The sequence below is a fragment of the Crocuta crocuta genome, unplaced genomic scaffold (assembly GCF_008692635.1).
Source record: "Crocuta crocuta isolate KB4526 unplaced genomic scaffold, BGI_CrCroc_1.0 scaffold709, whole genome shotgun sequence".
Taxonomy (NCBI): Eukaryota; Metazoa; Chordata; class Mammalia; order Carnivora; family Hyaenidae; genus Crocuta; species Crocuta crocuta.
In genome coordinates, this window is record NW_027530619.1 from 2,158,098 (window position 1) to 2,181,724 (window position 23,627).

The 23,627-nt window shown below is 35.6% G+C and overlaps 1 long non-coding RNA gene across 2 annotated transcripts; it reads left to right on the forward strand.

Moving 5' to 3' along the window:
* Positions 1-270: 270 nt before the first annotated feature.
* LOC144234759 (uncharacterized) lies at positions 271-22,934 on the forward strand. Of its 2 annotated transcripts, none has more exons than XR_013336061.1 (3): positions 271-451; positions 19,169-19,234; positions 22,817-22,934. It is a non-coding gene; the product is annotated as an uncharacterized LOC144234759 (long non-coding RNA). The 2 variants fall into 2 exon arrangements; XR_013336062.1 differs by lacking the exon at positions 271-451 and adding an exon at positions 1,151-1,195.
* The last annotated feature ends 693 nt before the right edge of the window (positions 22,935-23,627 follow it).

Sequence of the window (23,627 nt, forward strand, 5' to 3'; positions counted from 1 at the left end):
AGGTTTTTAATTTTTGGCTTGCAATTTATAAGTTGAATAATTTTGACTAAGTGATTTAAAATTCCTGGGTCATTTCCAAAAATATTAATGTATATAATAAACCTTTCTAACTACCTTACAGGATTAAAATAAGGATAAAATTTATTTAAAAATATTAAAGTAATATTATTATATCAATAAAATAATAGTATGATTCTAAGTAATCCAGTTAATATACTGCCAAGCATTTAAGATAAATACGAATGCATTTCTTGAATTTTCTAGGTGGAAAGTGAGTAACTTAGAAATTTTCAAGAAAGTAATCAAAGGAAATTGCTGATCTGCTGTTATGGATGGATACAGATGTCTCTTCCTACAAGAAGCAGGCCCATCTGGGTATACTGCAGCTTCACTGCTCTGTGACAGCTTCCTGCTGAACACAACACAGCTAACTCTAGAGCAAATTGAATAAGTATGTATTCATCTTCAAGTATGCTAGCCATTTATTTTGCTGTCAGGAAATGTTTTTATTTGTTGTTGTTGAGTTTCACATCCCTAGTAATTTTATTGCACATTTAGGCGAGAAATCATTAGCCACTCTTCTATATGGTTGAGTGCTTTGACAAGCAAACTGAAACTTGGAAATCATGTCATATTCTCTGAGTTATGTGCTCTGAACAACCGCGAACTAAAGATATTCAAATGAGGATTCATTCATGCACAAAATTTGTTAAGTATAACGGCTTACACTTAAACCTATTATGTGAGAGTCATAGTCCTTTATAATTCTTATTTTTAAAATAACCAATATAGTAATGGAATCTCAAAATATTTAAAGAAGATTTGCGTGGAATTCATTTTACATTGTTCAGGTCAGAACTAGTAAAATCTATAAAAGGTTAATTCTGTATTAATAGAGCTGCGAATCTGTCTTCCTTTGTTTTCTCTCCATAGTTCTGCCCTGAGATATACCACACTTTGTCTCCTTGTTGATATTGACTCTTGAATCTGCCTCCTACCTCAAGGCCTTTCCAAGTATATGCTGGCCAAAAATCAAACATTTAAGGTTGGGAGGAATATCAAACAGCTTTCTTAAATCTCCCTGTGCTTAAAGTGGCACTGCTGCTCACTGTCCTGCATAAAAACAAGGCCCTCACACATACATAATGATCATGATTGATATCTTCAGGCTTCATCCATTGGCCTCCTCTGTAATGTAAGTTATTATAGCTTCCAGGAGCTTTTGTAATACTGTACTCTCTTCTGGCTTACAAAAATGTACTCTTGTTATATTTCTTATACCTACTCTTATATACTTTTTGCATTTGGATGGTAAGATAGTTACTTTCCAGTGGCAGTTGATTGGGCTAAGGGACTAAGAGCTGGTAAAACATTATTTCTGGGTATGTCTTCAAGAGAAATTAGCATTTGAATCAGTAGAGTGAGTAAAGAGATCTATCTCTATCAAAGCAGAGGTTGGGTTGGGGACATCAGCCATCCACTGAGGACGGGAACAGAACAAAAAGGTAGAAGAAGACCAAGTATTTTCTTTCTCTTGAGCTGGGATATCCATCCTTACCAGCCTTCTGACATCAGAACTTCTGGCTCTCAGGCCTTTGGATTCCTTTGTACTTGGGATTTATACTAGTTTCCACCACCCCACAAAATTCTCAGGTCTTCGGGCTTGGACTGAATTATACTACCAGCTTTCTTTGTTCTCCAGCTTACAAATGACAGATGATGAAACTTCTTAGCCTCCATAATTACAAGAGTCAATTGCATTAAAAATCACCTCATATATCTATATCTATCATATTGGGTCTGTTTCTCCACAGAACCCTGACTAGCAGGTATGGTATTATTCTCAGGTACAATAATTTTTGCATAGTTCCTCTGGTTTCAAATACTTCATGTATATAACTTCATGACAGAACAGATTCTGTGTTTAAACCACTTTCCTGAACTTCAGAATTTTATTTCAGATGTATTCCTCATTTGAGTAGCATGCCCTGTAGAGTTCTGTTGCAGAGAACATAACGCTCTTGCTGGTTTGAGTAGAGTGAGCTCTTCTAATTGTTAGGAAGACAAAAGACTGCTTCATTACTCAATATCCATTAGTTGATAAAGCTTTTGGATTTTACTTTTAAATGTTTTTTATATATTGTTGCTCATATAAGTGATCATAATTCTGATCTATAAAACTTATTCTCAGCCTGTTAAAATACTAGTCAGATTGTGCATAAGTTTTACCTGTTTCTAAAACATGTTTCATATTTCAAAATGTATACATGACTGTTACTTTCCTGTGGAAAACACATGTACAAAACAATGGGGAGGGGGCAGCTGGGTGGCTCAGTCGGTTAGGCATCCAACTTCGGCTCAGGTCATGATCTCACAGTTGGTGGGTTCGAGCCCCGCATCGGGCTCTGTGCTGACAGCCAGCTCAGACCTTGGAGCCTGTTTCAGATTCTGTATCTTCCTCTCTCTCTGACCCTCCCCTGTTCACACTGTCTCTCTCTCTCTCTCTCGGAAAAAAAAAAAAAAACAATTAAAAAAACAAAAACCAATGGGGAGGTAGGACTGTCTTTTAGAGCCATGATTAAATTCATGTTCTAACTTTGGCATGTTTATTAGTTGAGATTCATTGTAAAAATTGAAAAGTAATGTATTCAGTTGCTAAACAACTACCTTCAAGAAAAAAGTTATCATGATTTCAGACTTGTATGCCAAGTTGCTTAAATATTTATCATAATTTATTTTTAAAAAGGAAATAACTATTCATTTTCCTTATAGCTGCCCTGATCCCCACTTCTTCTTTATCATAGTAAATTAATAAATGGCACTACCACCTATAAAATTAACCAAGTTAGAATCATGGGGATTATTCCTGGCCATCTTCCTCTCCAAACCCCTAATATCACTTATGGCATGCTCTTGTCAGTTCTGCCTGAAACATAACCCAATTTCATGATTCATAACTGTGCAACCTGGCTTTCACAGAACAATCTGTTGTACGGTAGACAAAAGACAAAAGACACAACTGGAAACAGGAACAAAGTCTGAAGGGATTTAAATAATTGACCTATAGAGTAAAACCTTTAAATGTGTGTATAAAGAGATAAAATATATCTACACACATTTAAAATTAGCAGAATATCAGACACTAAGGTAACCAGACTTGAAAAAGATCCTAGAATTAACAGATATTAAAATATCATCTTTGGAATTAAAAATTCTATGAATTATTTTAATAAAAAATTAAACAAAGCTGAAGAATTCAGTTATAAAATAGGCCAAACTATCCAAAGTGCATGAAGCACATTGAAATAGAGAGATGAAACGTATAAATGTTTTCCCTAAGTGCCCATTTCTGCCTCTTTGCTCATCTTTTAGCTACAAATGTGATACTTACATGATACATCCTGTTTTATAATTCTGTTCAGAATGACATACTTGGCCTGGTAGTTTCTAATGATAGTAATATTGGTAATAGAAAAGTGGGAAGATAAAATATTCAGAGGCATTCTAACTTTCCATAACATGCTCACTAACACACACAAAAAAGCTGTCACCTTTGCTGCCTACATGAAGACCAAGTCAAAACAATCATCTTGAACTGTGTTTTACTCAAATATGCATACTTTCTAAATCATACTATAAATTCCCTACTTCTTGTAATAGAAAAAGTGGAAAGATAAAATATTCAGAGGCATTCTAGCTTTCTATAACATGCTCACTAACACCAAAAAAAAAAAACCTGTCACCTTTGCTGCCTACATGAAGAACAAGTCAAAACAATCATCTTGAACCGTGTTTTACTCAAATATGCATACTTTATAAATCATACTATGAAATCCCCAACTTCTTCAGGTTTATTTTTTTTACTGAAAATGCAAATTGTATTTTGAAAGCAATTTTTCTTCAGTATTAAACATTTTATTTCATAGTTTTTAATGTTTATTTTTCAGAGATACAGAGACAGAGCATGAATGGGGGAAGAGCAGAGAGAGAGGGGGACACAGAATCCAAAGCAGGTTCCGGGCTCTGAGCTGTCAGAGCAGATCCCGACATGGGGCTCAAACCCATGAATTGTGAGATCATGACCCGAGTCAAATTTGGATGCTTAACCAATTGAGCACCCAGGCGCCCCAGTATTAAACATTTTAAATATCTCAGAATAAAAATAAGGACACTGCAAGCTCAAATTCCAAATATTATTTTAGTATTTTTTAATATTTAGTGATAATTTTATGATATACTCCTGTTAGCTTAGTATCTAATTTTCTTAAAAGTTCAGAAAATTATGTATTATTGTCGGCATTTATTAGGATGGCATATATTTAGTTAACCATTTATTAAAAAGAGAATTAAGTTAATTTTAGATTGATAGTAGATAGGTGATAGGTAGGTAGGTAGATAGATAGATAGATAGATAGATAGATAGATAGATTTTCTTTTCTTCATTGGATCCTCAAAATGGTAGAGCTCAAATTTATTTACAAGTACTTTTTTTCCCTAAATTTTAGCATATCATGTATCCTTTTTTTAATGTTTATTTACTTTTGAGACAGAGAGAGACAGACGGAGAGCAGGGGAGGGGCAGAGACAGAAGGAGACACAGAATACGAAGCAGGCTCCAGGCTCTGAGCTGTCAACACAGAGTCCGACACAGGGCTCGAACCCATGAACCATGAGATCATGACCTAAGCCAAAGTCAGACGCTAAACCAGCTGAGCTACCCAGCCCCCCCGCATATCACATATCCTTATATCAACTAAATATCAAAGGATTATTAGAAAAAAATTATGCTTCTTACACTTGGCAAGAAATGATTTCACAGTTTTGGGTAATTCTATTTCAGGAAAACACATGCAAAAGTAGAATTAAGGAGCAGGGAGGATTTTGTTAGTTTCCGACTTTCTTAGACCTGCCAAAATATGTTAGCTTTGCCCAATAACAGCCAACTCAATTCCTGAAATAAGGGAGCTTTAGATTTTTCATTATCAGCAATATGTAAAGTTCAAAGATGTTATTTTTGTTCTAGATTAAATGTATAAGCTACTGTCAATTGGATGTTCTGGATGGTCCTTTGTTACTTTGTATCACTGTTATGACATAGTTTTTGGTGTGTTTTCCTAATTAGCACCCTGTGCATTTGTATAGCTTGGAAAATTGCCTTCAACCCATGTCCACTTGGTTAGGTATTTGTCATGAGAGTTTAGTCAGTTCCTTCCCAAGGAAACTTACTTTGGCAATTTTTTTTATTTCTTCTACTCACACAGACAGCTGACTGTGCCATAGCTGGAATTGTTTCCTGGAGCCACATCGGCACAACCCCACTTGCTGGGTATTCCCAAAACTTAAACACATTTCCATGTTGAACATCTTTTTTAGATCTCTTAAATACTTTTATAATGGAAAATGAAAGTTTGGTTTGCCACAGAATCTTTGGAGTCAAAATATAGTTCTAGGCTACTGATACTTTCTAGGATCCAATTCTATAAAAAATTCTGTATCTTTAGGCTTGGACATTACCAATAGATATATGTGATATCTATACTAGACTCTATGAATGTTTTCAATAAATGAAGAAGGGCACAATACTGACAAAAAAGTCTAAAGTAAAAGGAAATGAGAATGCTATAATGGATTTATTATGGAAAACCAGATAACCTACTACCTGATTATGTTCTCTTGGAGTGTTCAAATATTCTTTTCATTTAAGATAGTAAGGAATCTGCTAAGGGACATAGCAACATCTCTGAGAATCTTGATAATGGCTATTGTCTGCATAGTGTGATTCTCAGTAGGAGGAAAATAATATGTACTAACTAATAATCAGCAGATAAGGTGGGATTTGGGAAAGGCAAACCAGGTGACAACATTCTACCTTTGGAGGCAAGCTGGACAAAATTAATATGTAGTGGGTGGTGTGACCTGAGTGTTTTTCAAGATAAATTGATCTTTAGGACACTGTGATAATAACTAAATAGATTATTATTTTCCTAAAAGGGAGATAGACAGCCAACTGTGGTATATTTTTATTTATATGATGCAAAGCTAGTGAGCAGCTATGGTAATGGAAAAGACTGGTCTTTCTTCCAGTTTTCAAATCTAATGTACTTCAAAAATCTAAATAATGCCACAAATCTATAACCTGTTGTTTAAAAATTGTGACCAGGTATGTGACCAGAAGACATGAGTAGACACTTTTTCAAAGAGGAACACAGATGGCAAATAGACACATGAAAAAATGCTATAAATCACTCATCATCAGGGAAATACAAATCAAAACCACAATGAGATACCACCTCAGACTTGTCAGAATGGCTAAAACTGATAACTCAGGAAAGAACAATGTGGTGAGGATGCAGAGAAAGGGGAACACTTTTGTACTGTTGGTGGGAAAGCAAATTGGTGCAGCCACTCTGGAAAGAGTATGGAGATTCCTGAAAAAGTTAAAAATAGAACTGCCCTACGACCGAGCAACTGCACTACTAGGAATTTATCCAAGGGATACAAAAAGCTTGATTTGAAGGGGCATATGCACCCCAATGTTTATACCAGCACTATCAACAATAGACAAAGTATGGAAAGAGCCCAAATATCTGACTGATGAATGGATAGAGAAGATGTGGTATGTATAAACAATGGAATACTACTTAACAATGAAAAAAAATGAAAATTTGCCATTTGCAGCAATGTGGATGGAACTAGAGAGTATTATGCTAAGCAAAATAAGTCAGTCCGAGAAGGACAGATATCATATGATTTCACTCATATGCGGAATTTGAGAAACTCAACAGATAATCATAGGGAAAGGGAAGGGAAAATAAGATAAAATAGAGAGGGAGGCAAACATAAGAGACTCAAATACAGATAACAAATTGAGGATTGCTGGAGGGGCAGGATAGGTTAAATGGATGATGGGCATTAAGGAGACACTTGTTTGGATGAGCATTGGGCCGTCATCTGTAAGAGATGAATCACTGGGTTTTACTCCTGAAGCCAAGACTACACTGTATGTTAACTAACTTGAATTCACTTAGTGTGTGAGCAGTGAATGAGTGAATGATTGCTTCTTGATATTCATCAGTAGGAAGAATCAAAAGCAATGAATGGTTCTTTGGAATGAGCAACAATACACATTCATTGTCTCACCTCAAAGCTGTTAATTCCTTTATTCTCTATTACAGCTTAGACTGCAGGGACTTTGATCAACTTAATTTTCTACCAGATTTTTCATTAGTTCAATATATTGATCATATCATCTTAATTGGATCCAGTGAGTGGGGAGTGTCAAATATCATAAATTGTGTAGATAAACGTGTGTCGGAGGGTGGCAGGTAACTCAGCAAAGCTTAAATGGCCCTTCACAATGACAAAATCTTTAAGATTCCAGTGGTCTGTGAGGTGCTAGAATATGCTCTTTATGATAAAGAACAAATTTTTGCACCTCTCAGCTCCAAAGAGACAATGCTTCATGAAGAATTTTGGCTTTTGGAGATAGCACCTACCACATTTGGGGCTAGAACTAGAACTAATTTCTTGGGAAACTCAAAATATAGTTGTTTTGAGTGGCATTCAAATGCTCTGAATCAAATTAATGCTGTAAGGAAAGCATACATGTCCCTTAATCCATACGACACAGCATCTTTGATGGTACTTAAGGGATGCACAGTGGGTAAGGATGCAGTGCAGTCATTGAAAAAACTTAATTGGAGAGTCACAGTATTCTAGAGAAAAGTAACAACATATGTAGCCAAGAATCATTTTTCTCCTTGATAAACCTCCTGATGTGCGGCTAGGACAATAAATGACTGAAACCCAAGCTGAATATCCAATAATTCATAAAGTTTTTCAGGCCTAGTTGCAATTCATTATATAATGGAAGTGTGCTTTAGAGCTCAGGCTCAAAAAAGTTCTGAAGTCACAGTAAATTATATGAACAGGTCTCTTGGACTCTCATGTCACTTTCTTCTTTTTTTTTTAATGTGTATTTATTTTTGAGAGAGAGAGAGAAAGAGAGAGACAAAGTATGAGTGAGAAGGGGCAAAGAGATAGAGGGAGACACAGAATCTGAAACAGGCTGCATGTTGTCAACACAGACACAGGGATGAAACTCACAAGCCATGAGATCATGACCTGAGCCAACCGACTGAGCTACTCAGGCAACCCTCATGTCACTTTCTTCTGTTCCTCTTCTTCAACTCCTATCTCCAACCTCATTGAGAATTTCCTATGGTCAACTGACAGAGTTAAAAAATGCCTTGGCCTTGGATAAGAAATGGGTTAGTGCAGTATGTTGCCGCTAGCCAGAAAGAATTTCTGCCATTTAACATCCTCTCCTCTTTCATGAGTATCAATCAAAAACAATGAAAAAGAGAAGTCCTTCCACTGGACAGAGATGGGGTGAACTTGGCCACATCAAATTAATATGAGGGGAAAGACAGCTTGAAGTACTGATACACACTGACTCTCAGGCACTGATAAGTGCTTGGCCAGTTTGATTAGGAGTCAGTAGAGAAAACTACTGGGAGATCTGATCAGAGAAGTCTGGGGAAAGAGTTAATGAGAATGGATGTAAAGTGTATATATCATTTTATTTCACATTAATCCCCAACAGAGAACATTTATCCCTAAAGAATGTCTCACAACCCACTTGGACAGGAACAGAGGCTTCACGGATGTGTAATCCAGAGTCACACGTCTTCACATTCAGGAGGCTCCACATTTGGTTTAATACACTGCAATCACCTTGAAATTCAGAGGGAATTTTCAGTGAAGGTTCCAAGTTTTCATTTTGCACTTGACCCCACAAATTATTTCACCTGTCTCAAACAGGATGACTTGCCCCATGGATGACAACTTGCCTCTATCACATGCAACTCCAGTATTTATCCAGTGGACCTCATTATTAAAGTTGTGATTTTGACCATGATACAGGCTATTAATAGACCTCAAACCCCAGTACTTTGTCTCAATGCAAATCTTTTTGCTTGCAGGGCACCTGGGTGGCTCAGTCAGTTAAGCATCTGACTTTGGCTCAGGTCATGTCAGCTCAGGTCATGATCTCACAGTTCGTGGTTTTTTTTTTTTTTTAATGTTTTATTTATTTCTAGGAGCGAGAGAGAGAGACAACGTGAGCAGGGGAGGATCAGAGAGAGAGGGAGTCACAGACTGAAACAGGCTCCAGGCTCTGAGCTGGCGGTCAGCACAGAGCCCGACGCGGGGCCCGAACCCACGAACCGCGAGATCATGACCCAAGAGAAAGTCGGACGCTTAACCGACTAAGCCACCCAGGCGCCCCACAGTTCGTGGTTTTGAGCACCACATCACACTCTGTGCTGATGGCTAGCTCAGAGCCTGGACCCTGCCTTGGATTCTGTATCTCCCTCTCTCTCTGACCCTTCCCTGCTCACATTCTCTCTCTCTCTCTCTCTCTCAATCTCTCTCAGAAAAAAAAAAACATTAAAAAAAAATCTTTCTACTTGCACTTTAGAAGTGAGCTTATTCTGCTGGCTAATATAATTAATTCTGGTTATCAAAAAGATAAAGATTGCTTTTGCACTTGGGGGCTCTGGGAAAATTATGTCCACAATCAAGATAATTCACTCAGTGGGATCCTGGGTGACTCAGCTGGTTAAGCGCCAGACTCTGATTTTGGCTCAGGTCATGATCTCATGGGTTGGTGAGTCCGAGCCCTGTGTTGGGCTCTGCACTGGCAGTGCAGAGCCTGCTTGGAATTCTTTCTCTCTCACTCTCTCTCTGCACCTACCCTGCTTGTGCTCTCTAAATAAATAAATAATACCAAAAAAATTTCACTTAGGCACTTCTTGTTGTTTTTGTACTCAAGTATTAAATGAAACAAACAGTAAAACATTATTTCAGCAACTAATTTCAGTATTCAAGTCCTCTTACTCTATAGTGACAAAGTCCTGGGAATATTTTGCCAGCATATCTGCAAGTAGGGGGGATAGATTTTAGCAAATGAGATGGAATTAGAAGTTTCCAGTAGATACATTGTTTACTTATCTTCTCCTGCATGGGCTATTCCAAGATGTGCTTGTTTCCACTGATCTTTCAGGAGATATCCCACATGGCCAAACAATTAGCATTGTTTGTTGGAAATCTATGGCCATCTTTGCTGGGGGACTTCCCATTTTCTTTTACTCAAATTTCTCTGGTAACACACCCCTCAATAAAATTTTAACACACAAGTTTTGACCTACATTCTGTTATTAAAAAAGAAAAAAAAAAACTATGAAAAGGGGGCTTCTTTTACTTTTTGCTGAATTATTATTTTTAAAAATTATTATATAATTGATGTTAGTTTTTTAACCCTCATTTCACTGTAAACAGTCCCCAAAGATTCCAGTTACAAATACATAACAACTATATACTAGTGGTAGAATTTTAATACAATGTTGCTTTAGGGGCCAAGTGTACTATTTCTTCTACAATTCAATCAGATAATCATTATTATGCTTTATTATTAGTACAGGATAAAACTATTAGAATTAACCATTAGAAAAAAATACTTTCCCTACACATCACTGTTTCCAGGAATTTTGACAAGAGTTAAGCCCCATGTTGATCCAGGGAAATAGTTTTAAATTTGGCTCCCAAAGGAGATAACATATGTCCTAAAGGATTTGCTAGATCCTTCTATCTTGTATCAGCTGACTTTGGAGAGCAATGGTAGAAAAGGATTCTAAAGAATTATACGAAGATGGACAATATAAAATTGGATAGTGTTGAATCTATTAAATTATGCATTTAGAATATAATGTATTAACGAGTTATTGGATCAAACAATTGGCATCATTAAATATTTAAAGTGCCCATGCAATACTGGCCTCTGGTTAATAACGTTGAGGGGTTATACCGCTCCAAATGGATCTGAAGGGTTGAGGGAAACAATGTTTTGAACTGGTTTTATTATATGCAACCTGCTTAGTTAGTACAATTACCTTCTGGATAGAATAGATGAAACCCAATTTCAAAGAGAGAAGAGAAGAGGAGAAGAGAAGAGAAGAGAAGAGAAGAGAAGAGAAGAGAAGAGAAGAGAAGAGAAGAGAAGAGAAGAGGGAANGAAGAGAAGAGAAGAGAAGAGAAGAGAAGAGAAGAGAAGAGAAGAGAAGAGGGAAAAGAAAAGAAGAAAAAAAGAAAAGATAAAAAAGAGGAAGGGAGGAGAAGGAGGAAGGAAGGATGGAAAGAAGGAAGGAAAGGAGGGAAGGAAGGAAGGGAGGGAGAAAGGAAGGATATAAGTACAGTTACATGAAATAAGAATTCAACAGTTTCTTTATACCTGTTTTGTTATGTTCCATTTGATGTGCATCCTCTTACATCTTAGGAGCTATTATGTTGCATAACTTACACTGATTATTATTTCACTCCATCTCTCCCCGCTGCCAAGTTCTCACCTGCTTGTTATAAAGAGTTCTGGAACTAGCAAATGTTACATTTTATATTTTACTGTTGGCTTTATGATTTACTTATCATCTCATGGTGATTTATTTATAAGTTATAAATAGAATTGTGTCTACCCTCTATTGAATATGATTTTCTTAATTTGAACAAAGGAAAACAGTAAAAAGCTAAATAACAAAGGCACTGCTGTCCCTTTTCCTTTTGCACCTTTCCATATTCATTCCTTACCTTTCTTTGTGCCCCGGGGGGGCGGGGGGGGTTGGGGCCAACCTCGGCAGACTGCCTCCCTGATGTTCCCAACTGTTGGCTTCTAGTTATTTGGGCTAATAGCAGGCCACCAGAGGGATCAGAGGAAAGGAGGAGGGGACAGCTCTTATCCATCCTCCTTGCTATAGGCAGAACTCTCTGGTTGTGGCTACCTCCACTCACCTCTTTAGCATTCCTTGGGTAGCCCTTTTTCTCTGGCTCTGTCTCTCTCACTGAGCTTCAGCGGCATGATTTTCTTCTGTGTTTTTTTCTGATGGAAGGTTAGTAGTAACATAAAAGTGTCTGACTACCTCAACACCCCTTGTTATTTCCCATAACGCTCCTCTTCCTCCTGTAAACATTTTCTTCACTAAAGATGTGAAAAGCTGAGTGGAAACTGTTTCCTGTTGGCACCTTTACCAATACTGTACCTACCATTTTCAATAAGGTGTTTGGGGAATTGCATAGAAGGATGGGAGGCTGACAAGAATACAGAGATTACGTGTTCTATACTTTGTAACCTTAACCCTGACCATGGGAAAGGTTTCTCATACTCTGAGCTCTTCAAAAGAATCTATATAAATCTAAGGCTTCTCCTTATAATTCTTGTTTCCTTTGAACTTGCTAAAGTTTAAATCCCAGCAGCACTGTCAAGCAGGGGGCTCCAAATGGACCTCTGCTGTTTTAATAAAAGGAACGAAAAAAAAAAGGAGACAAAAATAATGAAGTAAAAGGCCCTGAAAAATTATTCAATTGTGAGATTCTGGGGTGTTGGCAGAGAACAAAAATCAGTAATAAAAAAAAAAGCAGCAGATAGTAAAAAGCTTAGATTTCATTTAAAAAATAAAATCTTTTTAGATGTAATTTTATTTGAACTGTTATTTTCTCGCAGTATTTATAAAAATTAGATTTATGGCTACATTTTCATTTGTTTTTAAGAATTTACTTTTCAAATATCATAATGGGGATAGCACTATGTTTTAAACTTGCAGAGTGACCACTGTAAAATATGGTGTTCTAATCTCTGTAGGTGCTGAAATCACAAGAGCTGTAGGGGAATTGTGTCATTATATATAAAGTAATAGAAATCCTGGCCTTATTATTTTTTAAACTTTGATCTATGCAGCCAAATAGGTTAATAAAATAAGGGACTCAGGGTGGATTTCTCTTCCAGTGAAAAGTCTAAAAACAGAGTACGGTTGGACAATTCTGAATCATTATAAGATTAAAGAGCCATCTGTAGCTTCAAGGCAAGTTTTATCCACATAAAGACCCTCAGTGGAGTGGTGATGGATGCCTGGCTTGCCATGTAACTGACATTTCTTAAAAGGAAGGATAATGATTAGATTCTCTTGGTTGGATACTATTGGAAAAGTGACTTTTCTGGTAATTTTGCTCACAAGAGCAAAGCTAATGATTTCTCATTGCAATTAACCGATGTACAGAGTCACCAAGAGGACCTGCCTGCAAATGGATATCAGCCTCATTTTAGTGATGACCTATCATTGGATACTATTAAATCATCATGCTAGAAAAGGTCCATTTGAACTTTGACTAAAGAATTAGAGTTAATCATGCAATGTGACATCCTATCATAAAACTTGAATTTCAACTTTTGGTTTTTCTATATTTTTCTGTGTAATAAAAATCTCGACTTTGGAAACAAATGTTTTCCTACACATCCATAATTTCAAAAGTGTCAGGAAGGAGTACCATGTGAAATTAGTTAATGATAAAGCACTCACTTTTCAACTCATATCACTGTGATCTAAGATAAGAGACTTTATCAGTGAAATATTGTGTAATTATGTTGTGATTTTCTTATAAATCTTTACCTGATTTATCCTTTTTAAAATTTTTATCAATTTATAGACAAAGATTTAGAATAATAAGGTGATTACCAATCTTAACTTAAAAAACCAAAGTTTTTTTAAAAACTTTGTTAATGTTTAATTATTTTGTGAAAGAGAGAAAGACAGAGCATGAATGGGGGAGAGGCATGAAAGAGTGAGACATAGAATCTGAAACAGGCTCCAGGCTCTGAGCTGTCAGCACAGAGCCTGACATAGGACTGGAACCCCCTGACTGCAAGATCATGACCTGAGCCAAAGTCACATGCTTAACCAACTTAGCCACCCAGGCACCCCAACTCCTTTTAATGTTTTAAATTGTAACAATTATCAGTGGTTCTAAACTTCCAGGAGCTTTTTCACTATATTTCATTTACTGAAATATAAGTAACAAGAGATTCTCTTACCAACATATAGTGTTTATTCTTGGAAATATCTTCTTGAATCCATTTTCTATATAATGATGATAAGAATAGAAAAATCTAAAAGAACATCTAAGCTTCACTCTCTCCCATTCCTGAACTTTAATGTAATGCTTTACACCTTTGGGCTTTACCTTCAAATGTTTGTTTCTTTACAGATTTAGGATGTGGAACGATTTGCCCTCATGTTCATCTATTATAAAATGCAGAAAATAATAGTATTCAAATGATCAAGAGTAGGATAAATGCTATAATGTATATAGAGTGTTTCAGACAGTGGCTGAAACATATTTGCAGTTATTCAAAATCAGTGGCAAATCCCAAGAAGAATCCTCTGTTTCCAAGAGCAAATGAAGGCACAAGAATCTCTAAAGTTCTTGAAAGGTTACAAGCCAAATGTCCCCATTCATCACCTCACAGAATCCTCCAGCTATCTGGATTCTTTCACACATTCACCCCTCCTAATAATGTCCTCCACTTCAATCACCGCTCCTCATGTGCCCTGTGTGCTGAGATGCCAGTCCCTGAAGGTAAGAAGAACTCTACAACATGGTAGTAACAGGAATATCTACATTTACCTATTTCTAATTGTATAGTTTATCTGCCATCTCTGCCTCTACCTCATTCTGACAAGAAGGTAGGTAGATTATTAATCTGAGGCATGCAACTAACTTGAAATACGGGAGGGGATGTTGTTTTTTCATTCCCCCTGATACCCCAACCTTGAAACCTTAAGAAAAACTCATTATATTGTTAAATAATTATTTAAAGGACACAGCATCAAGTGTAAAAGAAAATGGCCTGAGAAATGTTTACAAACCACAGAATTAATTTTTATTCATCATGTCTGTAATAAGATAAAGCTTAGTGGAAAGAAGGGTAAAGACCTCTCTCTCTCTCCTGAGTAGAAATAGAGGAATGAATACAATTCTCAGTCTCCACCCACTGGGTCTCAGCCTTTTGTTGGCACATTCATATGTGGGAAGGCCAAGGTTTCCTGCAGGGCCCAATACCATTTCACCAGAATACCCTTGGAGAAAACAAGAAAATCAGTTTTATTTTTTTTTAATGTTTTTATTTATTTCTGAGAGAGAGAGAGACAGCGTGAGCAGGGGAGGGTCAGAGAGAGAGGGAGACACAGAATCTGAAGCAGGCTCCAAGCTCTGAGCTGTCAGCACAGAGCCTGATGCGGGACTCAAACCCACGAACCGTGAGATCATGACCTGAACCGAAGTCAGACGCTCAACCACCTGAGCCACTCAGGCGCCCCCAAAATCAGTTTTAATTAGTGCTAAGGCTAAGGCAGAAAGCTGAGGCAGAATTACACCTGGACAAAGCTGGCTGCCACAACTATGTCTGCAATAAATGATGGCTCATGCAGACAAAAAAGGAGGAAGGGCATCAGAGATTTTTGATACACTGGTCATGCTTCAGCCACCTTGGACATCTCTTGTTTCCTCAACATTGCCGAGCTACTTCCACATTTTTTATTTTTGCAATGGTTATTCCTCATGCTTGGAATGCTGTCCCTGAATGTTAGATGAGTAGATCCTCATTAGCATGTATATTTCAGTTTTAGAAATTATGCTCTGGCCTCTCCATGTAAACATCTACCCTGTCTGCCTATATGAAATCGTTGTACTTATCACTCAGCATAGCACTCATCAGTCTTTTATATTTATGTAATTTTCCTTATTTTCCTTCTCCCTTACTGAAATCCTGCATATGAGCAGTAGCTTCTCTATCTTGGGTTCTATACTATATCCCAAGCCTAAAGCAATATCTGGCATAATATGTTCTCTCAGTGAGTATTTTGCAAATTGAATACATAGAGATATGTTCTTCCAAGCTGTAAACAGATATACCGGTAGGGAAAGGGTAATGCCTTACCAACAGGTCAACGTGGAGGTGGCAAAGAGACTGATGCAAATTTAGCCATCTGGTTAACTTCCAGATGATGAGCAACACATTTCACATCTGAAGAGAGTGAGAAATCTTTTGAAGATGCACAGGTCCCACCAAATCCCATGTGGAAAGGTATGGAGAGATGCTATGTCAACATCAGGACCCAGAGGGAAAGCAGAGAAGAAACACTGTGCATAGTATCCCCTTCTCTTATTAGTGAAGTCCATGACAACTCTCTTCTTGTGCACTGATATGCAGGATTATTATGCTCTAGTTATTCAAAAATGGGACCTAGGGAAAACTTAAGGAGAGACAAATGGACAACTTCTGAACTGTACTGGGACTCATTTATTTATCCAGAGTAAATAATTTTAAAATCATTTTGAAAATGCCTGTATTGTTTGGATTTATATTAAAATAGTCAGGTTATGGGGCACCTGGGTGGCTCAGTTGGTTAAGTAGCCAACTTCATCTCAGGTCACGATCTCACTATTGTGGGTTCAAGCCCCACATCAGGCTTTGGGCTGGCAATACAGAGCTTGCTTTGGATTCTCTGTCTCCCTCTTTCTCTGCCCCTTCTTTGCTCATTCTCTCTCTCTCAAAAATAAATAAACACTAACAAAAATTTTTTTTAAGTCAGGTTATTATTACCGAGAGGGAAGACTGGGGGAAATTTTCAGACATGGGAATTAATGTGAATGCTTTAAGTCAGTTCCTTTTTTAAAAAATTTGAGGTTTATGGATTCTCATAAATGGTTTTTATCATATGTGTGAATCAATTTTCCCCATGGTAAATTCATGTTGGTTTTCTAGGTCAGAAAGTTAGACAACCTCCTATATCTTACTGTTTTCCAGTGGATGTAATTTATACCAAGATTAAGCATATTCCTGAGTAATTAGAACTAAGTAGACTAGCAAACTGAATCACTCATACCTTATTAGTCATTGCCAGAAATTCTATCTAGATGCTGTTGAATAGTGTCTTCAAGGAACCAATATATTAATTAGAAATATCGACAAACTTTAAGATCTATCATATAATTCATTCATTTTTATAGGTTTATATTCATTTCATTTAAGAAGACATTTTTATTCTTTTCAGCTCTTATATTAGAAATAAAAACAACTTCCAAGATTCTGTGACTACAGATCTTAACTCTATTTATGGGGGTTCAGGTGGGGAGAGTAGCATTATTTTTTGCAACAGATGGTTTGTTTTAATGCTAGGCTGTAAGTCTATCTTTAGTCTGACATAATGGTGCAGGAAACAATTATCTGAAAATTGTTAAGACTACAAGGAAACAAGGCAGGTTGGCTTTAGTCAGTTGTTCAAACAGGACCAAATGGCTTGAGGACAATGATGTCTTTGGATTTAGTAGAATCATTTACTTGATTTACCATAGCCTCTTCTCAGTGTCTAAACAATCCTTGTGTTTTTCCTCTAGGCCTTTGCTTATCAGAAGTCTTGCATACACCCTTCTCCTGATCCCACCTTTTCCCCAAGTCATCCTCTTTAGCTTTATGGTATTTAATTTTAGACTTCAAAAGGCCCTATGAGTGTTCTTCTGTTTGAGGTATAGAATGGTAACTTAGACTAGGAAAACTACTAACAGGTCTGGTTTGAGTTTTGGCAAGGTTTAACTTTGACAAGTTTTGAAATGTCATTGTAAGTTATTTACCTATATTTTAGAGAATATAATGAACCATAATGATAGGATGTTTCACCTGAATAAATTTTATGATTAAAAACATCCAGTAAAACTCACAAAGTATCACATTCCAGCCTGTAACATTTCTGCTACTTATTTATATACATATGTGTATGTATATATATGTATGTATATATATATATACTGAGAGAGAGAAAGAATATATATATATATATTTATACAGAATGTGTGTGTGTGTGTGTGTGTGTGTGTANTCCCACTCAGCATGAAGCCTGGTAGGGATTCTTTCTCCTTCTGCCCCTCTCTCCCTGCTCATGCTCTCTCTTTCACACTCTAAAAAACAAAACAAAACAAAACAAAACAAAGCAAAGCAAAGCAAAACAAAACTGTATACACCCAGTCTATATTGTATGACCTAAATGTTTAATATTCTGGTAGCATCAAATCATTCAGCTTAACCAACAGAATATTCAAGAAAATGAGAAATGGGTTTCTGTAAAGCAAATTTAGCCAAAACCATTACTGAAGTAGATTTCCATAAACCAATAGTTTAGAGACATGGGTACAGGCTGTGTTTGAGTCATCTTTATTATCCCAGATACAAATGTTCCAAGCAAATGTTTTTTGTACTGTCATTTCTTGCTTCAATCCCTTATCAGTTATAGGGCTTGATAAAAAAAAAAAAAAAAGAAAGAAAAAAAAACATGTAGTTATTTGTATTTATTTATCCTAGAAAATACTGTTTTATTTCCACATACATTGCTATCCACTTTGTTCATTTGTCTTAGTAACAGTGATATTTTCCAAAATGAACACATTTGCAGAAGGCTTTTGGATGTTTTCCAACCACTCTCAATGTTGAGTAACATCCAACTTGATGGATTTTAGTGAGAAGGATCTTATTAGAGTTGATGATGTTTGTAGCTTTTCAACAAATGATAGTAATAATAATTTTAGTGATGTAACAATGAATCTTTTCTTTTGTTTAGATGTTAGCACACATCTAGGTATAAATAAATCTAGACATTGTAGATGGGGAAATCCGTATAAAATCCTGAATTAAGAAAAACAATCCCCATCAGGAGATATGCAATATAACCTACAGTACAATGTGGATTATAAAACATGCATACAAAAATCATATGTCTAACTTTAGCCATTCATGCTATCATGTGAGGGTCTGCCTTCTTTAATCAAAGATTTCCAGTCTTTTCAGTTATTCAATATCCACATTAGTAATTTTATAAAACATTTGTCTTTGCAAAAACTCAAAGAATCAAATTTACATGCCAAGATTTTTTAACCTATTAATGGTTGAACATATATTAAATATATGCAGACCATGTTTTTAAATAAAAGAAAATCCAAAATGAAATATTTAGAAGGGCACTTGTGATGAGCACTGGGTGTTGTATTTAAGTGATTTATCACAAAATTGTACTACTGAAATTAATATTACAGTACATGTTAACTAACTGGAATTTAAATTTAAAAAAATATTTTAAAGTAAATTCTAAGAAATATTCCAAATGATATATAACCTGGAGCATAATTTTAACTGTCATTCCTGTAAAGCTGATACTAAAGCATGCAGTATGTTGATCTAAACAGTTTATCCCATGTTAATTATGTGTTTGTGTCTGTGTTCTCTGTCACATTCTAGTTGTAAACCGAGAGAAACCCATAGGATGACGGTGTTAATGAGAAAGGAGACAAGGATTACATAAAGGTAAGGCCGGGGAAAAATACAAGAAATAATATTTGAAACCATGGAAATGGATATATTTGGCAAAGTTGAGTGCAAAATCAGTAGAGAGGTGTCCAAGGAGATGCCCTTTCAAGCACTGAGCATGGTTGGGACAGCACGTGTTGTGGAAGAGGACAAAGAGCCAAAAAGTAGTAGTCACAGATACAGGAAGTAAACAGTTATGGTTTTGGTCATGTAAGCCAAAGGAAGCAGTTTGAACATGCTGAGAAAATGGAAAGGAATTAAATTGTTTCACATATATGAGTAATTGAGTAGATATATAAATTTCCCTTTAATCGCTTTACCTTTTCCAAAAATAAATATAAATCTGCAACAGAAAAAACACAATGGCAGGTTTAAAAGTTCAGACAATGTATGTATGCATTTATATACATCTATATGATCTCTCTCTCTCTCTAAATATATATATATATATAGATGTTTCACCCAAACATCTAGAGAATCCTCTTCAAAAATGATACTTTTACAATGTCAATTTAATTCAAATTGTTTTCTTATTAACTTTCTGATTTATTTCATTTTTTTACTAAACTCAGAGTTCATTCAAATTGGAATAAATGTAGCTAATTGGTGAATAAAAACAAACAAAACACCACAAAAATTTTATTTAATGGTCACCTATCCAATATATGCAATATATCCAATATATATAATGTCTAATTAACCAACATTTCAAAATTTTATTAAGAATAGTTTTTAAGGGCACCTAGATGTCTCAGTCGGTTAAGCATTGGAAGCTTGATCTGGGCTTAGGTCTTGATCTCACAGTTTGTGGTTTGAGCTCCATGCTGGGCTCTGTGCTATCACCTTGGAGCCTGGAGCCTACTTCTGATTCTGATTCTGTGTCTCCCCCTCTCTCTACCCACTCACACTCTGTCTCTCTCTGTCTCTGTCTCTGTCTCTCTCTCTAAAAAATAAACAGTAAAAAATTAAGATAAATACATAAAAAGAATACTTTTTAAAAATCTTAAGTCAGAATGTCACCAAAAAGTATAAACCTCAAATACACAATAAAAAGTAACTAACTAATTAGTTAATTAATTTTTAAAAAGCCAGAAGAATCTAAGACAGGCATCACACCTTTTTTCTTTATGGATACATATCAGCATGAAGCACAGGGCTTTCCAGTACTGACATTTATTGTTGCTGTTGTGGCCATTATTGCTGTTGTCATTGTTTTCATTGCTTATTAAAAAATAATTTCGTCATGGAAACCTGTTCACACCTTTAGGAAATAAGTAAAGGACAGATACTGTCCCTGTGTTCATAGGAGAAAGTTTGGCTACCCTGGATTAAAGAGCTAGTCTAGGTCATATTGCTGCTACTCTTCATTTTCAAAGAATATTCATTTACTATTATCTGACAGGTTTAATTGATTTTATCAATGCTGCTACTACAGTTAAAACATTCCTATTCATCACCATTAATCTAATCTTCAAGTAGTCTTTCAGCTTTCCTTCCTTTCTTTTCCTCCTCATAAGTTTATGTAAATTACTAAGTTTCATTAGATAAAAATTGGAAATATATAGATGTTTTTTGCCATCAGAAATATCAGAAGAGTGTTGACACCAGTACAGGTTCCTTTTTTCCCCCCTCCTCTTATATAATCTATTACTTAAGGTTCTTCTTGATTTCTTAGCCTTCTTTGACTCCAATAAACAGTTGGCCTTCAAACTTCAGATGCTATCTATAAACTCTTACTGTTACATTTATTTACTGTATATTTGTAGATCTCACATATATAAATCTGCCCATAGTGAACATTTTGTAATAATAAAAAAACACTAATTTAAAACCCTCCTGTTTGGAATTTATTATACCATGTCCATAAGTAATGTTTCAGCATAGCTACTAATTCTCTCTCCCTCTCTCTCCCTGCCTCCCTGCCTTTTCCTTCTTTCCTTCCTTCCTTCCTTCTTTCCTCTTTCCTTTCCTCTTACTTCCTTTCTATGTGATATTAAGTATTAAAATATGATAGAATTCTGTTTTGCTTTTACTCTGGAAACATCTCCTTTCTCTCCTTTATTTTACATTAAAAGGATATATAAAGGTGAACAGGAAGGAATGATTTGATGACCCAATCTACTTTCCATGTTTGAAAATCAGGGCTGTAGGGGTTTAAATGGAATCCATTATCTGCCATCCCCCCAGTTAAAACACTGATAAACACCCTTATCCAAAACAGATAAAATTTGTACACAAGTTTATTTAGTTTATTACAAAAGGAAAGTTTGTATGTCCTTCCCAAGAATATTTTAGAAAGCAATGAATATCATAACAAGAAAGAAAACACTGTGTGCTAAGAAATTCATATTTTATAAAACACTTTCACTTCTCTCCAGTCTTATAGTAAGCATTGGATTTATGTCCTGGGATATTTTATGACTAAAGTAAACTTTGAAAGCCACATCATTCTGTAAACATCTGAAAATATTTGCATTGGTAGCAATAAATTTGTATTTGTGCCATATGAAAATGAATTCTCAAGCAAAGCAATCATTTTTTAAATTTATTTTTTGTAGCAGGTTACTATAAACATAAGTATTTATTTGAGTTTGTCTTTACTTTTACTGCTGTCTTGAAAAATATTTTATATAAATATCACTTAATTTAAAGGTTTCTTTTGAGCTTTTGAAGAAAAATATTTTGTATTATCTGCTGTCTAAAAAGCAGAACGCTTCAAACACTTTTAATGGGTGTTTTTCATTTTTGCTGCTGATAGACCCAGGTTTTTGAGCCTTTGTAGAATTTTGTAGAAAAGATTAATTGTTCTGTCTCTTTGAGCTATAAATCCAGGTAATTAAGCTCATTCCTATATATACAGCTATAATGCAACTTTACAGGTATAAAATAAAGTTTCCTCTTACCTCACAAACATGACCAGTTCCCAACTACTTTTACTTTTGTTAATAGCCAAATTAAAAACTCAGCTTACTTTGTATCCATAACCTGGATATGGCCTTATCTATCTCTCATCTTGTCCACCATAACAATTTAATTGATAATTGTTCCCAGATCATGGAACACTATTTTTACCTAGTATGTCAGTAAGTTTTGAAAATGTTTTGTCCTCTATCTGAGATAGTAATTTCCCCATTGTTTGTGTAAAATATTAGAATTTACCATTCAAATTTCCTTTTGGATTTCATCTCTTCTTTCAATGTATTTGGACAGACATTATTGATATCTTAATATGTGCCACTTTTCTATGTTCTTACCATGGAATCCACCACATTGATTTATAACCATGCATTTAAGTACATTTTTTTTTTTTTTTCCTGATGCCTTGGCTCAGTCGGTTAAGCGGCTGACTTCAGCTCAGATCATAATCTCATGGCTCCTGAGTTTGAGCCCTGAGTCGGGCTCTCTACTGACTGTGTAGAGCCTGGAGCCTGCTTTGGATTCTGTATCTTCCTCTCTGCCCCTCCCCCACTCACGCTTTGTCTCGCTCTCTTTCTCTCTCTCTCTCTCTCTCAAAAGTAAACTAACATTAAAAATTTTTAAATAAATAAATACTTTTTTTTTTTTTTTCTTACGGATTAGGTCATGAACTCATGGTTCAAGAGTTTGGTGATTTGGAATCCTGAGTCAGGCTCTGTGCTGAGAGCTCAGACCCTCGGAGCCTGTGGCTTGCTTTGGATCCTGTCTCTTCCCTGTCTATCTGCCCCCCATCTCAAAAATAAATAAAAACATTAAAAATATATTAAATAATTTTTTGTATTTACGTATCTATTTTTCCTTGCACTTTTTGATAACATGAATATATTTTCTCTAACTTCCCCTTTTCTAGAAAAAAGTCACCTAAATACTAGAAATTTAATATATGAATGTGGAAATATACCACTTCTGTTGAAATGTAGGAAATTCTGCCATGAAACAAGAAGTATATGAAAATAAATAATCCTTTAGGTCATCCATTGATTCCTCTTGAACTAGCAATCACCATAATATACTCACATATTTTGGTACCAATAAAGAAAACTTCTTCCATATACTTTCACATAATATAATAATTCTCATGTTCTTTTATTTCTCAGAGTTGCTTACTAATTTTTCCAGTGCAGATGACAAATTTCTTCTATTTGCTTCACCAGTCAGTTATCTTTGCAGCAAATTAAGTTGATCTCCCTTTAATTGGTTCTTATTAAATTAGCTTTACTATAAGAGCTATAGGTTTCCACAGAACTTAAAAATTCCCACAAATGTCTAACCAAAGCCAGGTGTAAAATTCTAACTCCTGCTGGCTAGCTAAGTATAGAGAGAGGAAAACATGGTTATTCTTTATCCTCAAAAGCAGTGGCTGTTTATCTTCTCCATTTCTTATCTTGTAGATAACCCTATAATTCAAGATGAT